This window comes from Giraffa tippelskirchi, chromosome 5, assembly GCF_054371585.1.
Source record: "Giraffa tippelskirchi isolate mGirTip1 chromosome 5, T2T-mGirTip1v1.2.pri, whole genome shotgun sequence".
NCBI lineage: Eukaryota > Metazoa > Chordata > Mammalia > Artiodactyla > Giraffidae > Giraffa > Giraffa tippelskirchi.
This window is the reverse complement of record NC_137279.1, coordinates 58,203,265-58,217,901: the sequence shown is the minus strand read 5'-3', so window position 1 is coordinate 58,217,901 and position 14,637 is coordinate 58,203,265. Positions and strand designations below refer to the sequence as shown.

Genomic DNA, 14,637 nt, shown 5'->3' with positions numbered 1-14,637 from the left:
CGCACAGTGGTTAAAGGTTCAATTCTAATAAAATACATTTATCTGGACTTGTAAACGAATAGTACGGTGAAATGTACCAGAATCAAAAGTACAGTGTGGATTAATATATGCTGGCAAATCAACTGACCTTGAATTTTAAGTATTAGCTGCATGATCTGGGCCCACCAGCACCAATAGGTACAGTTTACTTCCTGGCCCAGAAGTCAAGAGAGATGATAAGCAGAGGTTAGTGATAATAACGCTATTAGAATATTATTAGATATGATGTGAAAATTGTTTTATAAACACTTCTCTCTTGGGACTTTCCTGGCAGTCCAGTGATAAGGAATCTGCCTTCTGATGCAGGGGACATGGGTTTGATCCCTGGGCTAGAAAGATCCCACATGCCTTGGAGAAACTATACCATGTGCCACAATTACTGAGCCTGCACTACAAAGCCTGTGCTCCACAGCTAGAGAGCAGCCCCTGCTCACCACAGCTAGAGAAAGCCTGTGCATAGCAATGCAGACCCAGTGCAGCCAATAATAAATAAATAAAAATTAAAAAAAAAAACATTTCTTGATTTAGTTTCCTTCTTATACTCATGTCTTTGGTTTCGATATTACTGATCCCATTTTACAGATAAGGAAACTGAAGGTAAGGTGCCTAATGCTTCTAACTCCAAAGGCTTTGCTCTTAATTTTAGGCCACACTTTTAGTTCTAATTTCACCCCCGAGTCTTCAGTGGAATGACACTGTCATTGCTTCTTACCATCAGAAAGGAACTTGAATTGTTCCTCCAAAGTTTTCCATACTTTGGTTCTACAAGGACTTGCAAAGTTCTACTATCATCAGCTGACCAAGTAGATACTTCGGGATCTACAATAGGGCAGAATTTTCACGAGCACATTTTAAGTTCCTCTCTTGTTCCTAGCTATCTCAAAAAAGGTGATCCTGGCTCATCTCTCACGGATACTGACAGTGAAGTACTGACTGCTTCAAAACTGAAAGAAAAACAGATCTCAGATTTATAGGTAGATCATGACCACTGAAAAAACCTGGAAGAATTAGTTATCTTAAATGGTAACAGAGTATAGGTTAATATATATATATATAATGGAATGGTGGTGATTTTTCATTCTCTGCTTTAGGTTTGTCTTTATTCTTACAATATTTTACAAATAGCCATGCATCATTTGGTTACTGAAAACAAATGTTGAAAATAATGTAGGGATATACTGGTCTAATGATTTTATTTAAAACGATGTCTCTGAAATGTTCTTTTTCATTGTACAATCATCTTATTCTGTTCTGGGTTTTAAAACTTATTCTAATGTGATCAATAGTTATATTGTACAGAAATTTGCAGTGGGTTTATGTCTAAATGACTGCAATGGGGTTATGTCTCAATAAACAAGCTAAAACTATTGCTATATTGAAAACACATTTAATATACCTAACCTATGGAACAGATGAGAGAGTTGGGCCATAAAGAAACTGAGCACCAAAGAATTGATGCTTTCAAACTGTGATGCTGCAGAAGACTGTTGAGAGTTCCTTGGATAGCAAAGAGATCAAACCAGTCAATCCTAAAGGAAATCAACCCTGAATATTCACTGGAAAGACTGATACTGAAGCTGAAGCTCCAATACTTTGGCCACATGATGGGAAGAGACGACTGATTGGAAAGACCCTGATGCTGGAAAGGATTGAGGGTAGGAGGAGAAGGGGACGACAGAGGATAAGATGGTTGGATGGCATCACTGACTCAATGGACATAAGTTTGAGCAAGCTCTAGGAGTTGTGATGAACAGGGAAGCTCGGTGTGCTGCAGTCCAAGTGTTCACAAAGAGTTGGACATGACTTAGCGACTGAATAACAACAACCTACAGAACATCACAGCTTAGCCTGTTGTTTAGTTGCTGAGTCATGTCTGACTCTTTTGTGACCCCATGGACTGTGGCCAGCCAGGTTTCTCTGTCCATGGGATTTCCCAGGCAAGAATACTGGAGTGGGGTGCCATTTCCTTCTCCAAGGGATCTTCCCAACCCAGGAATCAAACCCATGTCTCCTGTATTGGCAGGTAGATTCTTTACCACTGAGCCACCTGGGAAGCCTAGCCTATCTTAAATGTACTTACATTAGCCTACAGCTGGGCAAAATCATCTAACACAGATTATTACATAATACAGTGTTGAATAGCTCATGCAATTTGCTGAAAACTGTGCAGAAAGTGGAATGGGGTCTGGGTCCAGAATGGCTATCAGTTGTTTACCTGTGTGGTCATGTGGTCAACTAGGAGCTGTAAAACGCAGCGTGGGCAGAGAGCACCACCCACACATCGCCACCCCAGGAAAAAGTCAAACGTGAAAATTTGAAGCACAATTTTTACTGAATGCATATCATTTTATGCCATGCTCAACTCGAGAAACCATGTCAAACCACTGTAAGTTGGGGACTATGTGAATTCATTCCATGCCCTCTGGATTCCCTTCTAGCATCTGAGAGTAACTGAGAAAAGCTCTGATAAAAACCTAGCTCTGTTCCTCACTACCTTCAGGACCTGGAGTAATATAACTTCTCAATTTCCTCACCCATGAAACAGGAATAATAATACCTATTTCTTTGCTTTGAGATGATGTTTCTTAAAATTCTCTAGGCTTTCATAATTTTTCTTCCTTCTTGATACATACAGAACTTATTTCATATGCCATTTGATACTTAGACTTTCTTAAATTAACTTTGTGTGTATGATCCTACTTCACCAACTGGCCAAATGAATAAAAGAATCAGCTTGTATAAATCTGTGTAACCCATCCAGGATTGGATGTATGAAGAATGTAAAAGGTAAATAAGACCTGGACACTCATTATCAAGTAGGTCCTAATGCTGCTGCTGCTGCTGCTGCTAAGTCACGTCAGTCGTGTCTGACTCTGTGCTACCCCATAGATGGCAGCCCACCAGGCTCCCCCGTCCCTGGGATTCTCCAGGCAAGAACACTGGAGTGGGTTGCCATTTCCTTCTCCAGTGCATGAAAGGAAAAGTGAAAGTGAAGTCATTCAGTCATGGCCGACTCTTTGCGACCCCATGGACTGTAGCTTACCAGGCTCCTCCGTCCATGGGACCCTCCAGGCGAGAGTTCTGGAGTGGGTTGCCATTGACTTCTCTGAGGTCCTAATAGCTCCATATAAATAACCACAGTACAAGGTCAATGCTAAGGGCCACCAGCAGAGGGTATGTGCATGCGTGCCGAGTCACTTCAGTTGTGTCCGGCTCTTTGCAACCCTATGGACTGTAGCTGACTAGGCTCCTCTGTTCATGGGATTCTCCAGGCATGAATACTGGAGTGGGTTGCCATGCCCTCCTCCAGGGGACCTTCCTGACCCAGGGATCAAACCTATGTCTCTTATACCTCCTGCATTGGCAGGTGGATTCTCTACCATTAGTGACACCGGGGAAGCCCAGTGGAAGGTAAAGTTAATTTAAAAAAATAAACAAATGGAAGCAAGAATGACTTCAGGTATAAAGTGGTATTTGAGGAGGATCTTGAAAGATGAGCAGACTCTCACAGGCTGGAAACTGGGAACATGATGAAAAATTAAGAACTTTCAAATTCTCTTTACATTTCTGACTTAGTATTGTGCTTACACAGATCATTTTCCACTGTTTCGTGGTTCACTGTTCTCTGTTTAAAACACAACACTTTCCTGGTTGAAATTAGCATTGAAAGAAACAGAGCTTAAATTGGGGAGCTGTTTCCCAGAGAGAAGAGAGCTGGTCTAGCAAATGACACCCCTTATAGTCCTTCTACGTGCTTGGGCTCAGTCACTGGATTGTGTCCAACTCGGCGATCCCACGGACTGTAGCCCGCCAGGCTCCTCTGTCCATGGGATTCTCCAGGCAAGAATACTAGACTGGGTTGCCATTCCCTTCTCCAGGGGATCTTCCTGGCCTAGGGACTGAATCTGCATCTCCTGTGTCTCTTGCATTGGCAGGCGGATTCTTTACCACTGAGCCAACTGGGAAGCCCTCATAGTCCTCTTAGTTATGAACAGATTCCTGTGACGTATGACAGCAATGCTCTTATAGAGCCAACTTTTTATACATGGTGCAAATTTAAGTATTGAAAGCAGTTGTGTTTGTTTGTTTTTGTTGTTTTGAAGAAAGGTATGCAGAAGCAAACAGAGACCACGCTTATTATCTCACCTATGCTTCCATGTTTTCCAGGTGGGGATGCTAAATAGCACCTGCATCAGAGGGTTATCATTCAAAGTGCATAACAATTGTAAAAGCTGCATAAATGTTTTAAACAAAGGAACATAAAAATCTCTTTATTGGAATACACACCCTTAATAAAATTATCTGATTATTCTTGGGGGGCACACACTTGAATAGATACATATACATCAAGTTCTTTTCCTTAATATTTTAGAGCTGGCTTGTTGTCTCTACATATCTTGGAATTTGTATTTTCTATGAGTAGAAAACCTAGGTACAATATATTAACCCTCAAAAGACAACCGGTAATAAAAAAAAAGTTACTGTTTTTTTTTTCATGTCTGATTAACAGATGAAACCAAAGGCTGTATCTCAGTGATCAGTAACTTCATGACTGTGTTTTCAGTGATGCTGGAGCCCGTGTGTAAAGAATGCTGCCCTCTCACCAGTGGCACATCTTTTATCCTTTTTATTTTATTAGCCTATCATCTTAGTCTACATTGTTTTTGATAACAGTTGATCATGGTACATAGCTCAGTTAATATTTGTCAATTTGCTAATGTCTCAACGCTCACAGTTAGGCATACAAATGCAGTGTCAAGGGTTGTCTTGGGCAATATGACTAGAGAAGGAGCTCAGATCCTATTAGATAGAGGGAAAACAATGGGATATAGGGACACGATGAAACTTTTTGTTCGTTTTTGTTGTAATTTTTGGTTGCACCACATGGCATGTGTGATTTTAATTCCCTGACCAGGGGCTGAACCCACACCCCCTGCTTTGGGAGCACAGAGTCTTAACCACTGGACCACCAGGGAAGTTCCTTAAATGTTTCACTCTTTATTTTAGAGGATAAAGCTGTCTCAGTAAAAGTGATCTGCACTGACAGAATGGCTGTGGAATTCAAGGAATAATCAACAGCCTCTGGGTATCATTAACCTGCAAAATTTATTCTTTCTCCAATACTACAACCATTTGTCAAAGAACTCCAGAGCTCCTGCCACACTGAAGAGTGTCTGTGAACATAAATGCAACCATGAGGGACACAGCTGAGGAAGGAAGGGTTAGGTTGCCCTCCATTATGACCAACACCATCATCACCACCCCCAGCAGCATCATATCATAACAAGACCATGCACTGATCAGCATCAGCATCACAGGACCCTTCACGGACCACCAGCAGCAGCAGCACCATTATCATCATCACAGGACCATTCACTGGCCAGTAACCAGACACTGTGCTAAATTCTTTCAGAGATGTTTTCACTTAGTTCCTTACAGCTACACTATCTCCATTTTGCTGATGAGGAAAATGAGACAAAAGGTCAAGTAACCAATTCAAGAAGCTGGGAGCTAATAAGCAAGGGAGTCAGGATTCTAACACAGAGCAGCCTCAGGCCAAGAAGCCTGTCTCCTAACCATTCCACCTCACAGGCTTCTCACCTCGGAGAGGATTTATGGAAATGAAACAGGGGCTAAAACAGCAGCCAACTCCATAACGCACACAGTGTGGGGTCCATAGCGGCATACCCTGTGGGGTCAGGAAAGGCCTCACGAAGGCTGTGTTTTGAAATGAAAGCCTCTATGTGCCCACAGCGAACACACCCACACACAGGCACTCGGGAATTTTCTTAGCGTTTTCTCCCTGCTGAAACTCTGAACAGCAGCACGGGCAGGCGCCCTCAGAGCCCTGCTCCCTTCCAGTGTTACCAATTCCTGGGCACATTAATAACATAGTTAATATGAAGTGCTTAGAGCCTCCCCATCAGTGACAAATACGACTCAGCCAAATTTCCTGACCACCGAGGCCACGGAGGGACAATTTGGTAGATTTCATCAACAGTTCTAATTATGTTCCTGTCAAGTCGAGAACGAAGTAATCCATAACTGGGGGGTGCGCGCAGACAGTGGCGCAGAAGAGTAATTTATGCCCCAGACACAGGGTCCTTTCTGTAGTTACTGTGCACAACGCTTGACTAACAAGTGGGTTCAAAAAGGAATTGATTAAGGAGAACACGGCCCTCTCACTTGGAGAGGCTTGTCAGGTGGAAGTTTATGAGGAGTTACCGGGTAATGGCTTCTGGGAAGTCTTGTTTATCTATGCATCCAGAGTTCAGGGCTCTCGACACCTCAGAGCTGCAGGTTGTAAGATACAGGATCCTTGGCTTCAAGCCTCTTCGCGGACTCTTTTCAAACTGCTTGACTTGAGCTGCATCTCTGGAGAGGCTCGGCGGGCAGACTTTTTCAAGTGTGACCAGGAGGGAAGCTGAAGAGGGTGAGCCAACGAACGGTCGACTTAACGGAATAGATTTTTTAAAAAATAACAGGTCAATATTCAGATAGCATCGTCATCAGAGATGCAAGGATATCATTAGAAGAGGGAAGAAAGGACCGTTCGACGACAGTATAAATAATGTGCTAGTGGAATGTGCAGAGGAATTGTTAGGAACATACACTGAAATGTCACAATACCCCAATGTGTGTCTCCTCTTCAGAAAAAACGAAACTACGAGACCAACAATTAGAAAAGAGTAGGGGTAGGAGAGAACGGAAAGGGGATGGAGGGGAGGCTGGGGGAGGGGACATATCATGCAATTTTGAGTGATTTTCCACTGCCATCTATATTGGAATGCGGCCCCTGTTCCCTCCAACAGGGTAATTTTATACATGGCATTCTTATTAAATATTTCAAAGGAGGGAGGGGGAGGAGGAGGAGTTATGTGTTTGCTGCCTTTTTTTTTTTTCCAAGAGTTAGGGCTGGTAATGTTAGCATCTGCTTGGTTATTATTACCGATCAGTTGTTAATTAAAATAAAATGAAGCTTCTTAAACTTCAACACCATATTGCAAATTATGCAAAAGATACAACTAATTGCATTATTAGCAAAAATTACATTTAAAAATAGCACCACACAAAGAACTAAAATTATCTAAACTCGCTTTTACCAAAATGAAGCCTGAGGAGACAGAACTCCGGGGAAAACAAGGGTTTTTCTGCCTCTTGTTCAATAAGGAAAGAGACAGAGGAGAGAAAAAAGCCTTAAATTTTGCTACAAATATTCACAGAAATAGTAAAGACATTTGAAATTACCTAAGATAAACTATTAGATAACAAATTTAGATCATTCTCACACAGTACACACATAACATACATTTGGATATAATTAATTCTGGGTCATGCACATACAATTTTCCAGGCAATGAATTCAGGAAAACCAGGACTCATTATTATTGCTAGGACCTTCTTGGTCTTTAAATATAGAGCCTGGACAGAATGGGATAAAAATAAGCCCAAGAACAATGAAAAAGATATTTACTGTTCGCTGGGCGTCTATGGGGTCGCACAGAGTCGGACACGACTGAAGCGACTTAGCAGCAGCAGCAGTAGCAGGGCACTTACCAACAATATACATATAGACATTTTTTAAAAAGAAGACTATGATCCGGTGTTCTTTTTTCCCCCAAATTTCTTCTACCCTTCACCTGGGTAGATGACCAAGAGCTGCCAGTGTCTGTAAATGGTTTTTCATACTTAACTTTGTTACACAGAGATGTCAAGGAGTCCACAGGGGCCCTTCATGCAGGCTCTCTCATGCTGCACGAGTGGCAATTAACTAACGCAAAACAAGACGGTGCATTTGTTTTTACAAGCAAGCACTGCAAAATCGCTCTTCTGATATCATCGTGTATTTAATATCATTTTGGTTAATTTTTTTTCCTTTAATTCCATTCCCTTCTAAGTTATAAAGCTACCACCTTCTCTACTTAAGAACAGGAGTGCCTTTAGCAAAAAGGAAAACACTATGTGGAAAAAGGACAATTGTGGGGAATTCCTTCTTGCTCAACACTGAAACTCCTAAGCTGAATAGAAGTTCCTTTTGACTATTAGTTTTGGCCAGGGTCCTGCCATAGGTGGAAAACAAGCATTATTCTCTTAATCCAGGAGAGAGACAAGTTTCCTACTGAAATGTCATCCTGCTTCAGAGCTACAGATAGAACCCATTTCATAAGCAGCTGGGCCCAAGGAGCAACTGACAACTCTAGAAATGAAAGCCTGCAAGCTGATGTGGTAAAATGGTCAGATTAATGAACAAATTATTCCATCTGACGGTATACCCCAACATACCAAAATCTAGGGCAGATAAGTCCACTTCAGCTCATTATGTTTTTCTCTACTTCCTTTACCACCATCTTCACTTTCTAATTTATTTCACTTTTTCCTGTAGGTCATCCACTATGATTTACGAGAGGAAGGGCAGTACTGAATGGTTTAAAGACCATCACCGCACTAACAGCGTGACAATAGAGGGTTCATGTATTCCTGATTCTTCACCACTTTGCTCTGAATCCCTAGACCTCTTCACTAACCTCATGGGATGCTGTGCTAGAGTAAGTGCTCAAAAACTCAGGAAGGAAAGGGTGGGACGAATTGGAAGAGTAGCATTGAAACATACATATTACTGTATGTAAAACAGATAGCCAATGGGAAATTGCTATATGACACAGGGAGCTCAACCCAGTGCTCTGTGACAACCTAGAACTGTGGGATGGAGTAGGGGTTGGGGTGGAGTTTAAGAGGGAGGGTACATATACATACTTATGGCTGACATATGTTTTTGCATGGCAGAAGCTAACACAATATTATAAAGTAATTATCCTCCATTAAAAATATATTTAAAAGTCACCTGTGAATTGGCCTTTTGTAGATAAAGTTGCATACTTTTCCTGAAAGTGTTACATTTCAAATTTTATAAAAAGACCATTCAATCACATATTACCTTCAAAATGTATAATTTAGAAAAAACACATCAGATGGGAAATCCGTTTAGTCATAAGGATTCAGTGATAAGATCCACAGCACTTGACATCTGTTCCAAAACTGCAGGGATCATTACCAGCCTTAGCTATAATTTCCTGAGCTATTTGTTCTAATAATAATTATAAGGTATCGCCTTGTAGATCTGTAGGGCTTCCTTGGTAGCTCAGCTGGTAAGGAATCTGTCTGCAATGCAGAAGACCCTGGTGTGATTCCTGGGTCAGGAAGATCCACTGGAGAAGGGACAGGCTACCTACTCCAGTATTCTTGAGCTTCCCTGGTATCACAGCTGGTAAAAATCCACCTGCAATGTGCAAGACCTGGGTTCGATCACTGGGTTGGGAAGATCCCTCAGAGAAGGGAAGGGCTACAAACTCAGGTATTCGGGCCTAGAGAATTCCATGTACTGTAGAGTCCATGGGGTCACAAAGAGTTGGACACAACTGAGCAACTTCCATTTTCATTTGTAGATCTGTAGACACCTGACTGCTTCTAGATAGTTTGGTCATTTTTCAAAACCCAGATGCGTTGTTTCTGTGAAAAATTTGATGCACACAAAATTGGCCAATTAGTATCCTTATTTGGACAGGAAGGAGATCAAACCAGTCAATCCTTAAGGAAATCAATCCTGAATATTCATCAGAAGGACTGATGCTGAAGCTAAAGCTCCAATACTTTGGCCATCTTATGCCCGGAGACGACTCATCAGAAAAGACCCCGATGCTGGGACAGATTAAAGGCAGGAGGAGAAGGGGGCGACAGAGGATGAGATGGTTGGATGGCATCACCAACTCAGTGGACATAAGTTCCAGAAGCCTCTAGGAAATAGTAAAGGTCAAGGAAGCCTGGCATGCTGCAGTTCATGGGGTCACAAAGAGTTGGACATGACTTAGTGGCTGAACAACAACAACCATTATATGGTGTTCTTTTTTTCAACCCCTCTTCTACAGGAATGGACAATAGATACAGACACTGCTTAAGGCTAAATTTAAGGGAGAGAAAGATTTTTGGCCTAAATCAAGGTGGTTAATTCAACTACTAAATTCTCTCAGCACAGTTGCCACCTGGGTACTGTGCATCATTGTTCACCTAAAACCTGTTCTTCAGAGACTTTTCTGGGAAAACCTGCCAGGAGGTGCTTCTCATTCATAGCTCTATGGGACAAGTGTCAACAACATAGTATGAGTTGAGGATTGAAGAGAGCCCCCGCTGTCAGTTATGGAGCTATTCTCCATGCTGTGGGAGTTACAGGACATTGAATGTCAAGGCTGAGATGAGATCAAGAGTCTCCAGCTCGCCAATTGTACAATCAAGAGGAGAGGCAGCACTGTCCAACTACCAGCACTGCAATGAACATGACATAACATACGGTACAGTCGATGCATTTTGCAAGCTGTAAAACTGAGTGAGAAAGCGGTGGAGTCAAAGATGACTTGGGAGGTTTTTCCAGTATGGATGTTGGAGTAAAGGGTTGGTCATTGAGAAAATTGGAGAGTCAGAGGTGATTACTTGGAAAGGAAAAGAAGAAAAATTGTTTGAGGAATGGGTGTGCTGAACTTCAGGCAGCATATCCAAGTGGCTTTGAGTAGCATTTTGACGTGTTACTAGGAATCAGAATAGAGGTCGAGACTGGAATGTACTATATGTGTGGACATAAGCTCTGAAGCCCTACCCATGGATGAAAGATGATGATAGATGCTAGTGGTTTAGCACCAATGGATATAAGACATTAGCAAATAAACATGGGCAAATTTAGGTGTGTACAGGGTCACGTGAACTGAGGAGCAAGAACATGTCAGTAGGGACAGGGCCATTAGATGCAGCAGAGAATTTCCAAATATAAAGACTGATAGTGGTCTAAGCTCAAACACATTCTGAAAGATCTACCTTTTCTTACTCCCCTCCCCAACATTTTGTGATTCTGATGTTCTGTTTTACATCTTCTTGTTCATCCTTTTGCTGTTCATTGTAGGTATAATTGCTTTCACAGAATTTTTCAGAGTGTTTTTTAATCTATATTCTGGCTTATTTAAGTGATCATCAATCCCTTTTTTTTAAGATTTTTTTTTTAATGTGGACTATTTTTAAAGTCTTTATTGAATTTGTTACACTACTGTTTAGGCAAAGTCTTAACCACTGGACCACCAAGGAAGACCTTTCAATCCTTTAATATTTACTTTTCCTATTATGATTTTCCCTTTTTTGTAGATTCTTGCTTCTTCTCACTTGCCAATATTTCTTTTAAGACAGATTTAGTATCACTATATTCCCTTAGTTTTTGCTTGTCTGAGAAATTATTTTTCTTTCTATTCTAAATGATAATCTTGTGGGGGTACCCATCCTATCAATAGGTTGTAGATTTTTCCTTTCCAGGACTTTCAATATATCTTATCACCCCCTTCTGGCCTGCAAAGTTTCTGGGGAAAAGTTAGCTGATAGACTTACAAGAGTTCCCTTGTAACTGATTGCTTTTCTCTTGCATATGCAATGGAATACTATTCAGCCATAAAAAAGAATGAAGTAATACCATTTGCAACAAAAGGATGCATCTAGAGATTATCATACCATGTGAAATAAATCAGAGAAAGACAAATACTGATGATATCATTTATATGTGGAATCTAAAAAATAGCACAAATGAACTTATTTATAAAACAGAAACAGACTCACCACAGACAGACTCACAGACATAGAAAGTAAACATATAGTTACCAAAGAGGGATAAATTAGGAATATGGGATTAACAAATGCATACTACCATATATAAAGAAGATAAACAATAAGGATTTACTGTACAGCACAGGGAACTATATTCAATATTTTGTACTAAACTGAAATGAAAAAGAATAATAATATAGTTATATACATATACATGCTGCTGCTGTGCTGCGCTCAGTCATGCCTGTCTCTTTGCAACCCCATGGACTGTAGCCTGCCAGCCTCTTTGGTCCATGGAATTCTCCAGGCAAGAATACTGGAGTGGGTTGTCATTTCCTCCTCCAGGGCATCTTCCCAACCCAGGGATCGAACCCAAGTCTCTTGCAGCCCCTGGCAGGCAGATTCTTCACTAGTGTCATCTGGGAAGCCTATGTATATATACACATATATACATACACATACACCCATATACACATACATGCATATCACCAAACCACTTTCCTATTCACCTCAAACCAACACAATATTGTAAATCAAGTGTACTTAAAAAAAAAAAAAAGGGATGTGAGGACTGAGAAAAGATCAATGGATTCCATGACTGGAAGTGGACCACAGGGGCAGCAACTGAAGGGCAAGTTTGAGGCAGCACCACATCACAAGGAGTCAAGGAGCAGGTTGCAAAGATTCCATGGAGATCAGGTGCATGAAATGTTTTTATAAGAATGCTGATGATGAAGAAAATGAGAAAAGCCAGGCAGCTATCTGAGCAGTGATCATGATGTGGGAAAGTTTTTGTTTGTTTCTTTGGTTTTATTTTTCTATGTTGGAAAGGCGTCCTTGGAATTGGAAGAGTCCAGCACTTTGGAGAGTCTAAGGGATGGAGTTGAATCTTAGAAAACATAGGAAGAACTGGGACCAGCTTAGGCAGAAAGATGCATCTCACCAGAGATGGGAGAGGAGATTCCTAGAGCTCTGTTTAACTTGACAAAGGAAAAGAGTGGCAAGATGAAGTGTGGCACAACTTCTAGGCTTTGTAAACAATTACAAGCTACCAGTAACAGGAGTCATGTAAAAGAGCAAAGTTCAAAAAATATAAGGCAGTGATACTTATATTACAACATTTAATGAGAATGTAGCTAAAGAGATTCTTTGAAGTATTGCAAACAAAATAACTGCTTGATTTATTGACGTTGCTACTGTTTATCCTATTGTTCTAGAATCATGTGCATTTAGCTCAATAGAGTCACATTGTTTCAAACAGAGTTTAGGGGGGAAATGCATGCTCAATTATATCTTTGCCTCCCACACAAGGAATATTCTGGGAGCTCTAGGTACTGCTTATGCAGAGTGAAGGAAGCAGCCAATGCTGCTGTTTTAACAAAAATCTGGATTGGAAAAATTAGAAATAAATTTTTATCACCACACTGATTTTCAAACCTAACAAAAATAATGAAGGTAACCAGTAAGTTTGTGATACTGTGAAGCCCCAACTTAGACATACTAACAGTAAATTATTTAAAAAACAAAACAAAACTTCCTTGTCCTTTAGTTTCCTTTATCTTGACTACATCTGTGAGCTTTGCATGGCAAACGCCAGTTCTTTTAGTCTTTCCAATATGTGAACTTGAGGACAGGGAAAATACAATGAAATCAGAAAATTAGGTAACTCTCTCCCCAAGGAGTTAAAATCCATCAGCAGTGAGTCATGGAATTTAACTGCACATCCCTTATTATTTTATGCTTTTTTTAAAAAACTGTTTTTCTTTCTACAATCACAGGCCAAGCAAGACCATAATCTCCCAGCAGGAGCCTGGCATCAGCACAATGGGACGACCCAGCCAGGCAGCAGGAAGGCAGGCGATCTCTCTGCTAGCCCTCTTTGTTGTATAAAAAGGGCTTGGCGTGAGTGCATCTGACAATGGCCACCAACCATTTCTTACTTTTTTCCTGAAACATACTCAATATCAAAAAAGCATCAAGGGGTGCGGTAGTTCCATAACACACTGTGGCAGGAGAGTTAGCCCAGTAGGCAAACGTTTTGGCTAATCTGAAATCCTTGTGCAGCAAACGTGACAAGACAATGGCAAAAGGAGAGACTGGTGGATGGCTGGAACTGGTTTGGGTGGCAGAGAGAAAAGATGGGGAGAGAAGGTAAATAGCTAAGAATGATAATCCCAGATAACACAGCCTGCTAGATAGACAGATACACACACACACACACACATACATACACTCACGCACACACACACACACTCACACAGAGACGAAAAGGCAAAAGCTTCCAAACTTTAGTACCGGGCAGATCAAGCATGGGCGTGAGGGCTCAGTCACTCAGTCATGTCCGATTCTTTGCAACCCAATGGGACTATAGCCCACCAGGTTCCTGTCCGTGGAATTGTCCAGGCAGGAACACTGGAGTGGGCTGCCATTTCCCCCTCCAAGGGATCCTCCCAACACATGAGACCACCTCATAATAAGAAACACCAAATAAACTACTCAATGTCAAAGCATCGTTCTACTCCTAAGTAAAGATACACTTAACTTTGAAAATGGTAACCCTTTCCATAGACATATCCGGTTTTTAGAAATCTGAAAGTGTCATCTCCTGCTTGAATTAATGTGCTGATATCTAATCATCATTGCTGGGGGAATCAGTGATAGAGGACCGGAAAATCCCAGGATAAGCCTATGATGGGTGTGTGCCTTGGACCCATAGGTTCCCTCAATTCACCAGGTGGTCAAGAGGATTCAGTATCATGGGCTGGAGAAGATAGGGAATCATCTTGAAAGGCAACAGGGAGCTGAAAAGCAGACTGATGGAGTCTTGAGCCACAGACCTTGACCACAGCATCCAACATGCTGGGTACCAGCCAATGGAAAGATGGCCTTTCTGTGAGATGGGCCGGGAGCTATCCTTTGTAAGAGTCACAATTTAAAAGATTAATTCTGTCTAACAGTTATGGGTGC

General features: G+C 41.3%; 1 protein-coding gene across 8 annotated transcripts in view; it reads right to left on the bottom strand.

Moving 5' to 3' along the window:
* ESRRG (estrogen related receptor gamma) overlaps positions 1 to 14,637 on the bottom strand; it is a 682,819-nt gene that overhangs the window by 357,297 nt on the left and 310,885 nt on the right. The gene's annotated exons all lie outside the window — the stretch shown is intronic.